We start from the raw sequence: 14,690 nt of genomic DNA on the forward strand, positions 1-14,690 counted from the left end.
ATATAAAATGGAAAGAATATGGCACCACAACAAACCTACCAAGAGAGGGCCGCCCACCAAAGGCAAGGAGGGAATTAATAAGAGAGTATCTGTCCATAGGACCACTTTAAGCCCGTACACTCCACAGAGCTGGGCTTTATGGAAGAGTGGCTAGACAAAAGCCATTGCTTAAAGAGAAAAATAAGCAAACACGTTTGGTGTTTGCCAAAAGGCATGTGGGAGACTCCCCAAACATATGGAAGAAGGTACTCTGGTCAGATGAGACTAAAATGTAGCTTTTTGACCATCAAGGAAAACGCTATGTCTGGCGCAAACCCAACACCTCTCTTCACCCCGAAAATGTCACCCCGCATCATGCTGTGGGGATGTTTTTCATCGGCAGGGACTGGGAAACTGGTTCGAATTAAAGGAATGATGGATGGTGCTAAATACGGGGAAATTCTTGAGGGAAACCTGTTTCAGTCTTCCATAGATTTGAGACTGGGACGGAGGTTCACCTTCCAGCAGGACAATGACCCTAACAATACTGCTAAAGCAACACTCGAGTGGTTTAAGGGGAAACATTGAAATGTATTGGAATGCCCTAGTCAAAGCCCAGACCTCTATCCAATTGAGAATCTGTGGTATGACTTAAAGATTGCTGTACACCAGTGGAACCCATCCAACTTGAAGGAGCTGTAGCAGATTTGCCTTGAAGAATGGGCAAAAATCCCAGTGGCTAAATGTGCCAAACTTATAGAGACATAACCCAAGACACTTGCAGTTCTAATTGCTGCAAAAGGTGTCTCTACAAAGTATTAACTTTGGGGGAGTGAATAGTTATGCACGCTCAAGTTCTGTCTTTTTGTCTTATTTCTTGTTTGTCTCACAATAAAACATATTTTGCATTTTCAAATTGGTAGGCATGTTGTGTAAATCAAATGATACACCCCCCCCCAATAAAATCTATTTTATTTCCATGTTGTAAGGCAACAAAATAGGAAAAATGCCAAGGGGGGTGAATACTTTGAATACTTACCAAAAATAATTTAATTCATACTGACAAATAAGATATGCCACATTATCTCTGTCAATAGATGGAATAGGATGATTGGAGAGCACTTTTTGCCTCAGACTGTCGGGATGTTAATTTTCTAGCTCACAAACGACATTCCTTTGCTGTGATGATTTATTGAATTATTGTCTCTCACTTTTGTCTCACATGATCTATTCATCTCTCCTGTGTCCTGCTTCCAGAGATCAACCTAATGCTATTCACCAAGCTTGGGCTGATTCCCTCACCCGTGAGGAGAAACATCCTACTGCAGTTTGAACTAGCCCTGCCATCACTATTTAGACATTGAGAACACATATGGATATGCCGGTTGGATTTTCTTTGTGGGTTTTGCCTTACACAAACACATGCGAGTTTGAGCATCTCGAAGACTAAATTCAATGTTGAATCAGTTTAACAGGTGACAAACCGATGATTTTACTATTGTAACATGCAGTGTAACATGCAGTGGGGAGAATTATATTGTCCCTGTCGGGAGCCCAGGCTTTTGCCATAGTTGGTAGAGTTCTCCTCTCTGGACCACAGCTACATTGGTTGGTGACCAGGGTGGGATCCTTTCGATATTATGCCTATGGGGCCTGGGCACACAAATGCTCCCAGAGAGAAGGGGGAATACTGAAGTATGCGTTGATGACAGTTCTACAATCTCCATCATAGACCCAGGCTTTTGCCATAGATGGTAAAGCTCTCATTTCTGGACTGATAAAGCCCTGGGGAAGTTGTTTAATTCAAATAAAACCAGAGAGGAAGAGGTTAACTTTAGGCTACTTGGTGAATTTGCAAAGCATGCAAGACAAGACATTGTGAGATGCCGATTACCAAAACATATGAGCACGCTTCTGCCTTCTATTGCCCCTCTCTTCCTGGAGCTGGCCTGCCTGCTCTGTCTCTTTGCTAAGTGTGTGTTCAGTCTTCGGTCTGTTGCATGTAGAATAATCTAGCCCAGGGTTCCCCAACCGGTGGCCTGCTGGCAAAATTTGGTTCATTTCCCCATCGCAATTTTCTGAGCCCCCCCAAAAAAACATAAATACGTATATATTCACACGTATTTTTGAGGGGTACATAAGAGACTAAAAACAACAGAAAATCAGCTCCACGTGATTTTTATTTAAGAAATATGTTCCCAAGTATTCCCTCGCATAATAAAGCGAAACACATAAAAATGTAAGCAAGACTTGAAATGATTATGTTTTAGTCAAACATATCTGTTTGGACATCTTGCAGTCAATTTGCCGTCTACGAATTATCTGTAATTATGTTCTGCCCCCCGACCATCTGCTCAAAAAAAAATTATGTAAATGACTTATTTCAGTTTTTTAATAACTTTGCAAGCATTTCTATAAACCTGTTTTTTTTGTGTTTTTTTTTTGGGGGGGTAACGTAACAAAATGTGGAAAAAGTCAAGGGGTCTGGGGTCTGAATACTCTCTGAATGTACTTTGTGTGTATGTGTATTAATATATATATATATATATATATATATATATATATATATATATATATATATATATATATAGTACCAGTCAAAAGTTTGGACACACCTACTCAAAGGGGTTTTTCTTTATTTTGACAATTTTCCACATTGTACATAAAATAATAGTGAAGACATTAAAACTATGAAATAACACATATGGAATCATGTAGTAACCAAAAAAAGTGTTCAACAAATCAACATATATTTTAGATTTGAGATTCTTCGAAGTATCCACCCTTTGCCTTGATGACAGCTTTGCACACTCTTGGCATTCTCTCAACCAGCTTCATGAGGTTGTCATGTGGAATGCATTTCAATTAACAGGTGTGCCTTCTTTCCTTCTTAATGTGTTTGAGCCAATCAGTTGTGTTGTGACAAGGTAGGGGTATACAGAAGACAGCCCTATGGTCTCCAACAGGATGTTTTGGTTGAGACATATCCGGACATGATTTCAAGACGTGAAGCTAAAGAATATACATCGCCCCATAATCATTTTGATAGATTATTAACGTTTACTAATACCTAAAGTTGCATTACAAAAGTATTTCGAAGTGTTTTGTGAAAGTTTATCGTCGACTTTTTTAATTTTTAAAAATGACGTTGCGTTATCAAACTCAGTTTTTTCCTTGATTACACAGTCTTCATAGATCGATATCTAGGCTATATATGGACCGATTTAATCGAAAAAAAGACCCAAATAAATGTTTATGGGACATCTAGGAGTGCCAAGAAAGAAGCTCGTCAAAGGTAATGAATGTTTTATATTTTATTTCTGCGTTTTGGGTAGCGCCGGCTACCGCAAAATCTGTCGTGTTAGGTGACGTTGCAGTATTTTGGGGGTACATGCTATCAGATAATAGCTTCTCATACTTTCGCCGAAAAGCATTTTACAAATCTGACTCGGTGGATAGATTCACAACGAGTGTAGCTTTAATTCACTACCTTGAATGTGTATTTTAATGAAAGTTTAATGAAATTATGAGTTTTATCAAAAACTATAGGTGGCGCTCTGAAATCCGCTGAGTGTTGTTCCTGCATGGGAACAGCATTCTGCGTCATCCTTAAGAAGTTTTAACATAAGGTACTCTACCTCAGGCGAGCAATATCTCGAGACTTCTTTAATATTGGACATTGCGGAGCAGCTGTTATTGACAAAAATACACACACCCCCACCCCTCATCTTACCAGACGTAGCTTCTCTGTTCTGCCGGTGCATTGAAAATCCCTCCAGGTCTATATTGTCCGTGTCGTCGTTCAGCCACGACTCGGTGAAACATAAGATAGTACAGCTTTTAATGTCCTGTTGGTAGGATAATTGTAATCATAGGTCCTCAATTTTATTATTCAATGATTGTTTATGGAAAATAGAATTGATGGCAATGGGAGTTTACTCGCTCGCCTATGGATTCTCAAAATACAGCTCGATCTGCGTCATCTTTTCCTCAGTCTTTTCTTCATGCAAATGACGGGGATCTGGGCCTGTTCCCGGGAGAGCAGAATCTTTCTCTTCATACTCATTAAAGGAAAAAGCTTCTTCCAGTTCGTGGTGAGTAATCCCAGTTCTGATGTCCAGAAGCTCTTTTCGGTCATAAGAGACTATAGCAGCAACATTATGTACAAAATAAGTTACAAAATAAGTTACAAACAACGCAAAAAAAATTACATGGAGGGGAAACAGAGGACTAAATACATGTAGTAATTATGGAATGAAATCCAGGTGTGTAATGGAACAAGACAAAACCAATGGAATAATATGAGAAATGTAGCGGCGATGGCTAGAAAGCCGGTGACGTCGATCGTGGAATGCTGCCCGAACAAGGAGAGGAGCCGACTTCGGTGGAAGTCGTGACATATGGATTGGGAGGTTCTGACATGGGCTCTGGCTGGGCCACTCAAGGACATTCAGAGACTTGTCCCGAAGCCACTCCTGCGTTGTCTTGGCTGTGTGCTTAGGGTCGTTGTCATGTTGGAAGGTGAACCTTCGCCCCAGTCTGAGGTCCTGAGCGCTCTGGAGCAGGTTTTCATCAAGGATCTCTGTACTTTGCTCCATTCATCTTTCCCTTGATCCTGACTAGACTCCCAGTCCCTGCCGCTGAAAAACATCAGCAATTTTTTACGAGCTGATCATAGCGAAAAAATTAAATACTTCTGCATTCCCCGCTGTGTAAATACATTGCAAATAGGCTCAGGATAACTCCTCCTGATAAAGTTGGGTAACTGATATTCAGAGTATAAATAGCCAAATTGATTAGTTACAGGAATCAGGAATAATAAAGCCAATGCAATGGCCTGTTGTACAAACAGTGGGCTATTCATAAAATGTCATTTGGGGCCGATATGGTAGGCTACACCTCAGGAAGCACGGAACAACGTATTTTGGGGGTTCTGTCCTGAACACAGTCTTTTTGAGGGTGTTTTACAAATGGTAGGCTGGCCACATAGAAGGGCATTCCTCAAATAACATTTCAGGTAACACTGTAGGCCAGGTGTGTCAAACTCATTTCATGAAGTGCCTAGTGTCTGCAGGTTTTTCTTTTCAATTAAGCACTAGACAACCAGGTGTTGGGAGTTCCTTACTAATTAGTGACCTTCATTCATCAATCCAGTACAAGGGAGATAGTCTGTGCAGTATAGCCTGACGCTGACACCTTTTTGTGGTCCTGTCTGAAGGTCTTTTTTTGGTGCAGACTGGCCTTGATTTCCACGGACATTAGTTTTTGGTCCAGACCAGTCTTCGCGGTTAGTCTTCGGGCTCAGGGACCGCGTCTACCCCCTCAAGATCGGAAATCTGTGTATGTTTTGCTCTGGTGGGCTATCAGTTCTCCCTGGAGAGTGAGTCACATGTCGCTAGGCACACCACACTTATCTCTTGCACGGTGAGCGAGCTATGCAGTAGCTATCTTAACGAGAGCAGACCACTGCAGGACTAAGCACACTCCTTACATCCTGCCAACACCCCCACGTATAGTAGAAAAAACTATAACGTGGCGTGAGTTACAGCAAACCCACACGTATAAACTAAGATTGAGCTAACGTGTGAGTTTGTGTGTTCTGCCCCTTCCCCCACAATCAGGCAGTTCACACCCAGTTCACGCCTGCTCTCCGTCAGATAGTGTATAAGACTAATGCGGTTACTGTAGGTCTGTAGTAGCTGATTATAGACACATATTAATATCACGGTGTTGGCTTCACTTTCACAGAGAAGCGACATTATTATGGTGTTTCATTGTGAGAGATGTGAGACAAAACTCCAGTTCTGATACCGACCGCAGTTCTACAGGGGTATCTGGGTCACCTCGGGGGCAGATGTGATGAAGGAGGTGCTCCGGTTGGAGATAGCCTTGCTTCTGAGCAACGATGCAATCAGGAAGGTAGAGCCGCTAGACTGGCTAAGTGGGTTCTACTCCACGTATTTCATAGTTTCAAAAAAGGACGGAGCTCAAGTTCAAGATGCTCTCGCCCGCGGGGGTGTTTCAGGCAGTCTTGAGTGACCAATGGTTCACCACGCTCGACCTGAAGGATGCATACTTCCACGTTCCTCTTCATTGAGATCACTGGAAGTACCTCCGATTTGCCTTCGAAGGAGTGGCTGAATGTTTCCGAATAGGTGCAGACAAGGGAAGTGTTTTCCTCTGGCCTAATCCCTCTTTCTTGCCGAAGGTCCTGTCTGACAAACATGTGCACCTGGCCATGCTGCTGTTCCAGTTTCAACTGACCTGAGCCCTAGGACCATGCCCCAGGACTACCTGACATGATGACTCCTTGCTGTCCCCAGTCCACCTGGCCATGCTGCTGCTCTAGTTTCAACTTCCACCTGACTGTGCTGCTGCTCCAGTTTCAACTGTTCTGCCTTATTATTATTCGACCATGCTGGTCATTTATGAACATTTGAACATCTTGGCCATGTTCTGTTATAATCTCCACCCGGCACAGCCAGAAGAGGACTGGCCACCCCACATAGCCTGGTTCCTCTCTAGGTTTCTTCCTAGGTTTTGGCCTTTCTAGGGAGTTTTTCCTAGCCACCGTGCTTCTACACCTGCATTGCTTGCTGTTTGGGGTTTTAGGCTGGGTTTCTGTACAGCACTTTTAGATATCAGCTGATGTACGAAGGGCTATATAAATAAATTTGATTTGATTTTGATTTGAACCGGCCCTAACATTTGTCCGCTTACGCACCTCCCATGGCTGTGAGTGGGATGGGTTTTTCCCCAAGTTACATTTGACAGATTAAGAGAATATGACAATCGGATCAGCTGTTTGTGTGTTATGGTCAGAGAGTTCTGGAAAAGAGCCTATCAAAACAGAGACTCTTACATTGGATTGTGGACACTATTACTACAGCATATCAGCTGGTCGGCCGGCCTTTGCCATGTGCTGTGGTGGCACATTCTACTAGAGGAGTAGCTACATCGTGGGCCCTGCTCCGAGGAGTTTCCCCTTGATGAAATTTGCACCTCTGGGAGTTGGGCATCGTTGAGTACTTTTGACACTATCGAGTCAATGTTGCTGCCGCCAACCAGGTCGGGATGGCCGTGTTGGGTGTTGTCTCCACTTCCCTGGAAGGGGATGGAAGGACAAGCATGACTGCCCTTTGCTCATCTGGCCATGCCTAGATCACCGATTAATCTGCTATTGTGATACCATATTGGAGTGATCCAATATAGTGCTACATAACAAAGGTTACGTACGTAACCACGGTTATGTGAGCTATTGGATCACTCCAATCCTCTTGTCGGTGATCTACGGCTCCTCAAAAAGGACATGAGGTGGGAGTAGTGCGGTACATGGGACTAATCTGAAATTCTTACTCAGAATGTATCCTGCTGACAAAAACAACTTTTATTTGAAGGAGAGCCTTTGATTTGACGGCCTGCGCTAGATGACTGTTAGACCCAAGGACGTGTTGCTACGCATGAACTCAGCTAGCTAACCTCGCCATGACATCGCCAACAAGTGTGATTGGGGATCTCTATTGTAAAATCAGTTTTAGCCTATCTTCATACTGTGCTGTCTTTGATAAAATTGTAATATTAAAATATTCAGCTGTGAGTAATTTAAAAAATATCGGCCTCAGCTACAATTATTTGAATTATTTAATGCACGTTTTGTGCACAAAGGCGATGACATTGCAGAAATTGCAAAGGCAGAGTGGAAGCAGAGAAAGTCAAAGTTGCAGGTTCCATTACGATATTCTGAGAGAGAAAATTGGCATACAGTGGGGCAAAAAAGTATTTAGTCAGCCACCAATTGTGCAAGTTCTCCCACTTAAAAAGATGAGAGGCCTGTAATTTTCATCATAGGTACACTTCAACTATGACAGACAAAATGAAAATAAAAAAATCCAGAAAATCACATTGTAGGATTTTTTAATGAATTTATTTGCAAATTATGGTGGAAAATAAGGATACATTTCAGTCAATCTGGAGAAATTGGTTTTCAAACAGCTAACTGATTTTTTTAAGTGCCATCTGTATTTTTGAAAAATTCCAATCTTGTTTTTGGGACCACCACATCACAGAGACAGCCTAAGTTAAAGGGGTAAATGGTCTTAGAGCCAACACAGATGCCAAACAGCTCTCTGTCCTTGTGCTATTGGATTTAAGCGCTGCCTTCGACACTGTTGACCATAGGGCTGGGCGGTATACCGTATTTTACGATATACCAGTATTGATGCACGGACAGGTTTGGGTTTTTACTTTACCTTCTATAATAGTATTTGAATAATGGTATTTGTTAAATGTGATACGCCGTGTGTAACGTCCGTTTTTATAGTTTACTTCACTACTTGAGTCATCGCTCTCTCTCCATGCCGCTTTCCCCACAGACCCTAGCCTCGCCCCTGTCATTCAAGGAGCGCATTTATTGTCCTCTGACCACGAGACACTTGCGTTCAGTCTCTGCATGGTCAATGCACAACCTGCAACAATGTTGATGACAACAATGCTATTTTACCTTTGTTTCATAATATAAACCCACTAGCCTTCTATAATTACACTTCTTGTTTGTGTTTCTTACATCTGCAAACAGCTAGTTTGTATTTTCTTAGTAAGTCGGGCTTAACTTGTTAGCTGCTAATGCTAATCGCTAGCTAATAAATGTACTGAGTCAGAGCAAACATAACTAGCTATATAGCCTGATTATACCAGTGATGGTGTAGATCTACATCTGCATGTTTTGTGCAACAATACAGTATCTTCTAAATCGAAGAGGAATACGTGAAGCAAGAACATGTTAACTATGAAGTAGCTAAGATAAAATATTAAATGTAGCTAAAGATAGGGTCCCCTAGTCAACATTGTGGTTCCTACCCTGTCACAATAAATTCTTCCTGGCATTTTTATTTGATGTCATGTCAAACACTGATGTCATGGCACCGTTATCAGAAAGCAAAACATTGATTTTCACTGCTACACAGACGACACACAACTTTACATTTCTGGATAAATTATTAGACTATTAGTGATTTAAATACTTGGATGACACACAACTTCCTCCAGCTAAATCAAGACAAGACCGAGGTACTATTGTTGGAGCCAAAGCACATAGAGAGAATCTGGCCGCACATTTTAGTTCACAGGCAAAAATAAAACACCAGGTAAAAAACCAAGGTGTTTTTTTAGATTCTGAACTCAATTTCAAATCACACATTAGGAATGTGACCAAAATAGCTTTTTCCCACATGAGGAACATTGCCAAGGTGTGGCCGTTTCTCTCTCAGGCTGATACAGAGAGACTCATCCATGATTTTATTACAAGCAGGCTTGACTACTGTAATGCTTTCATGTCTGATCCACCCAAGAAAGCCATTGGTCAACTGCAAAATATACAGAATGGTGCAGCACAGGAACTGACCAAGACCAAATGGAGAGCCCACATTAAACCGGTTTTAAAGTTTCTATTGGTTTTTAAATACAGGATTGTGCACCCCAATACATGTCAGACATGCTTTTAAGTTATGTACCCACTATGTCCCTCAGGTCCTCTGGCACTGGCCTTTTAACTATCCTAAAGCTTAGGACCAAGAAGTATGGAGAGACAGCCTTTAGTTACTATGCCCCCAGCCTCTGGAATAGCCTGCCAGAGAACTTTAGGTGGGCAAAAACTGTGGACATTTTTAAAAGAGATCTTATAACACACCTTTTTAGCTTTGCTTGTTCTTAGGGTGCTTTTTAGTCCTTCAGTTTTTGTTATTGTTTTTTTTTTATACACTTATGTTTGTTGTGTAGTACATATGTTTTTATTTTCATTGTTTGTTTTATCCTGTGAAGCACATTGTGTTGCATTCCATGTCTGAAATATGCTGTATAAATAAAGCTTGATTTGATGACTAAAGTGTCTTATTAGGAAGTTTGCTACGTTGCGGAATGGTTTGTACTGAATGACACGTTTCTCCAAAACATTCTTGTAAGTTCTTGCACTGACTTATGTTTGCTCCCATTTGGTGGGTGCAGCTTGAGGCAATGAGTGACGTGACCATGCTGATAGCGTTCCCCAACTCACAACCTCCTCATTTTACAACTGGTCATTCAGTACAGCACCGTTTCTGTTCAATTGAATGTTCTAGTACATAAAAACATACTAAATATAGCCCAGAACACTGGCCCCTTGCATTCAGCCCCATTCAGCAATATGGCGTACTTCAAATTCAAATATATCCTGCTTCATGTGCCATTGGGAATTTTCCATAGGAATACGTGGATGACGTCAATGCTATCACTGGTTTTAATGTCTTTGGAGCCAAACAACAACTAAAAAAAATATATACAAGAAAAAATATTTTTGGGGAAATTATACCACCACCCAAAAGGGCACTTTGGGGACTGGAAGGGCAAAGGGGCATGTGCTCTGCAAAGGTAGAGTATCTGTGCACGTGCCTGGTTAGGAGGATATCAACATCCTCCTCTCATTATGTAAATCCTTAGCACCACCTACACATAACTAGGAGACTAACCATCAACCATTTATTACTTTATTTCCAAAAATGCAAAATTCACTGGGACATTACAGAGGCAAAACAAGTTGGTAATGTTTCCATTCTGAAGCCATCTTCTATTGCCAAATGGCTGTCTTCCCAGAGGGCAGAGGGACACCTGGTAGACCAGGGAAGTTGGCAGAGGAACCAGTTCTACTTGCTCTGTGCCAGTCAGTTGTGTAAAGTAACCAAGTAAAAATACGTTGAAGTACTAGTATCGGTACTTTACTATTTATATTTTTTACAACTTTTACATTCCTAAAGAAAGAAAATGTACTTTTTACTCCATACAATTTCCCTGACACCCAGAAGCACTTGTTACATGTTGAATGCTTAGCAGGACAGGAAAAGGGTCCACGATTGAGAACATCCCTGGTCATCCCTACTGCTTCTGACCTGGCGGACTCACTAAACACATGCTTTGTTGTAAATTATGTGTTGTGTTGGAGTGTGCTCCTGGCTATCCCCCAAAAATTATTTAAAAAAAAAAAGCTAATTGTGCCATCTGGTTTGCTTAATAAGGAATTCCTAATGATTTAAACTTTTACTTTTGACACTTGAGTACATTTTAGAAATGTTAATACTTATCTATTTAAAAACAAATACTTTTAGACTTTTATTCAAGGAGTATTTTACTGGGTTACTTTTACTTGAAGAATTTTTTTATTGAGTTATCTTTACTTTTACTCAAGTATGACAATTGGATACTTTTGCCACCACTGGTGCCAGATTAACCAATCTAATCATAAGACATAAGCGGAAATACCCTACTGCCATGGTCCCTTTGGTTACAGTATGCAAATATATCATGTTATAATTGAACCAAGTCTAATGTCTATTTCAGCTTTAGGGACTAGTTTAAGAGACAGAATCAACCATGTCAATATAAAAGTTCATAATGAGTGTACAAAGACAATGCCATTTCAAATTAGGTGAAAAATAAGTTACATTTTTACAAACAACACACATACCTTATACACAGTGCCTGATTTGCTATGTGCTTGCACCTGTTCCTGGTCCAGGTGCAATTACAATTAGTAATTGTACTCCCAAGTCTAAAGTTTATCAACATTTCCGCTAATAGAGTCATTCAAAACATTGCACATCGGAGCACATTATAACTGTATGTGTCTCAAAAGAGGGAGGAGCTTTGACCACTCCCACCAGCTCAATATTTGAGTCACTCCAGAGTCTTCCTGAGGAATTCCACAAACAGATGGGGGAAGCCAAAATCTGTCTGGATTATCACATAACCCTACAGACAGAAAATAATGAATTTATTTAGTCCTATAGTTTGTGTATACATTATATTTGGAGTTTATGATAAGTAAGAGTGAAGTACAGGTGTATGAGTACTCACATCCTTAAAAAAAGTAATCAACTGTTGTTGAGGGTAACATTTCAACCACAGGATTATGTCATGGTAATCCATTTTCAACAAGACAAACCTTGATATAAAATGGGTTGAATTTGTACGTTTGAAAAAAACTTCAGGTCTTCGGTGTAATATCCACTACAAGAAAAAAAACATCTGGGCAGCACCTCCTACTGGAGAGTTGATCTATCTACAGGTATCCATTTTGGTCTCCCATCCAGGGTTTTAACCAAGCCCAGCCCTGCTTAGCTTTGATGTTTGTTACTGACTATTACCAATGTGCTATTGTGAGAATGATTGTTATGAAATCTCCACTTACAGTAATAGATTCACTGTTGCTATTGAAGTCATTCCAACAGATAAATTCAACAGAGCAAATGAAATGTAACCATATCTTTTCAGTCATATCATCAATGATTATTTAGGCCTATACACACACAATACGGCCAAACGTATGTGGCCACCCCTTCATATTAGTAGATTTGGCTATTTCAGCCACAACCGTTGCTGACAGTTGTATAAAATCGAGCACGCAGTCATGCAATCTCCATAGACAAACATTGGCAGTACAATGGCCTATACTGAAGAGCTCAGTGACTTTCAACATGCCACCTTTTCATATTGTCAGTTCGTCAAATTTCTGCCCTGCTAGAGTTGCCCCGGTCAAATATAAGCGCTGTTATTATGAAGTGGAAACGTCTAGGAGCAACAAAGGCTCAGCTGCGAAGTGGATGCAACACTCGGTTGCAACACTGACTACAGAGTTCCAAATTGCCGCTGGAAGCACCGTCAGCATAAAAACTGTTAGTCGGGAACTTCATGAAATGGGTTTCCATGGCCGAGCAGCCACAAACAAGCCTAAGATCACCATGCGCAATGCCGAGCGTCGGCTGGGGTGGTGTAAAGCTCACCACCATTGGACTCTGGAGCAGTGGAAACGCTTTCACTGGAGTGATGAATCACGCTTCACCATCTGGCAGTCTGACAGATAAATCTGGGTTTAGCAGATGCCAGAAGAACGCTACCTGCCTGAATGCATAGTGCCATCTGTAAAGTTTGGTAGAGGAGGAATAATGGTCTGGGGCTGTTATCCATGGTTTGGGGCGAAGCCCCTTAGTTCTAATGAAGGGAAATCTTGACGCTACAGCACACAATTACATTCTAGATGATTCTGTGCTTCCAATTTTGTGGCAACAGTTTGGCGAAGGCCCTTTCCTGTTTCAGCATGACAATGCCCCCTGTGCACAAAGTGAGGTCCATACATAAATGGTTTGTTGATATCGGTGTGGAAGAACTTGACTGGCCTGCACAGAGCCCCGACCTCGCCCCAATGAACACCTTTGGGATGAATTGTAACGCCGACTGCGACCCCAGGTCTAATTGCCCAACATCAGTGCCCGACCTCACTAATGCATGTGGCTGAATGGAAGCAAGTCCCTGCAGCAATGTTCCAACATCTAGTGGAAAACCTTCCCAAAAGAGTGAAAGCTGTTATAGCAGCAAATGGGGGAGACCAATTAATGCCATGATTTTGGAATGAGATGTTTGACGAGCAGGTGTCCACATACTTTTGGCCATGTAATGTAGCATTTGGGAAGTCATCAACAGCTATTGTTTAAATTCAGCCCAGGATTCAACAATAGACAGACAATACATGTAGGCCTAGGGTTTCAAGCTTCCGTTGATTTCAAATGGAATCTACAAGTTAATAATAAATATGTTGGATTCACTTCTCCATCTTAACCCAAAATCAGTTAAAGAATAGGATAAAAAAAAATCTTAACTGTTGTTGGTATTGTGGTATTGGTATTAGATGAAGTAGAGTAAAACATTACGTTTGTATCGCCTTTCGTTGGTTGAAGGCAGAGTGGACAAAAACGCAGCGTTGAAAGTGTTCATGATATTTATTTTCAAGAAACACTCAAACAAAAATAACAACTCGAACACGAACAGTTCCGTCAGGTCGAGACACTAAACAGAAAATAACACCCCACAAAACACAAACTGAAAATACCAATTTATATATGATCCCAAATCAGAGCCAACGATAGACAGCTGCCTCTGATTGGGAACCACACTCTGCAAAAACAAAGAAATAGAAAACATAGATTTTCCCACCCTGACCTAACATAGAGAATAAATAAGGATCTCTAAGGTCAGGGTGTGACAAAGTTGTTGTATAAATAAACCAAATATCTGACATTGCATTCCAATTTGAACTTTGTTGTGTGTTTAAATGTTCTAAAGCACAGTGATAACACATTAAACCACAAACAAGACATTGATTTTCCATTGGAATCTGGTTGTGCTTTTAGATGGTTGAAAGCACAGTGATAACATTGGGAATTCAACAAACGTTTGGCTGTCTTTTTGAGTGGGTTAAAATTGTTTGGAATCTCCTTGATGGAAATATTATGGAAATTCTTTTGTGGAAAGAAGCAGTCTTCTTGAATGTATCTGCTCAATATTACCCAATTCTCCCATGTTGAAAATGCATGGTATGCCCAGTGGGATATCTCAATTCACTAAACGGGACAGGATGAAACAGAACTCACCAGATATTACTTTTGGGACACCTATTTTTTCCACTGCTCCTTTTAAATATTCAATGTGAGCTTCAACCATCTGGAGAGCAAAAGAAAATAAGAAAGAAGCAATCTACCAACGTTACATGTCACTTAGATAGTGATTCAATGAGTCTACTTAATTCTCACCTGCAGTGTGTTTGGACAGTGATTCCTTCATTATGGAAATTCTTTTGTGGAAAGAAGCAGTCTTCTTTTTTTTACTTGCACAGATGTCGACAGCAGTGTAGG

This window comes from Oncorhynchus tshawytscha, linkage group LG06 (assembly GCF_018296145.1).
Source record: "Oncorhynchus tshawytscha isolate Ot180627B linkage group LG06, Otsh_v2.0, whole genome shotgun sequence".
In the NCBI taxonomy this organism is placed as follows: Eukaryota; Metazoa; Chordata; class Actinopteri; order Salmoniformes; family Salmonidae; genus Oncorhynchus; species Oncorhynchus tshawytscha.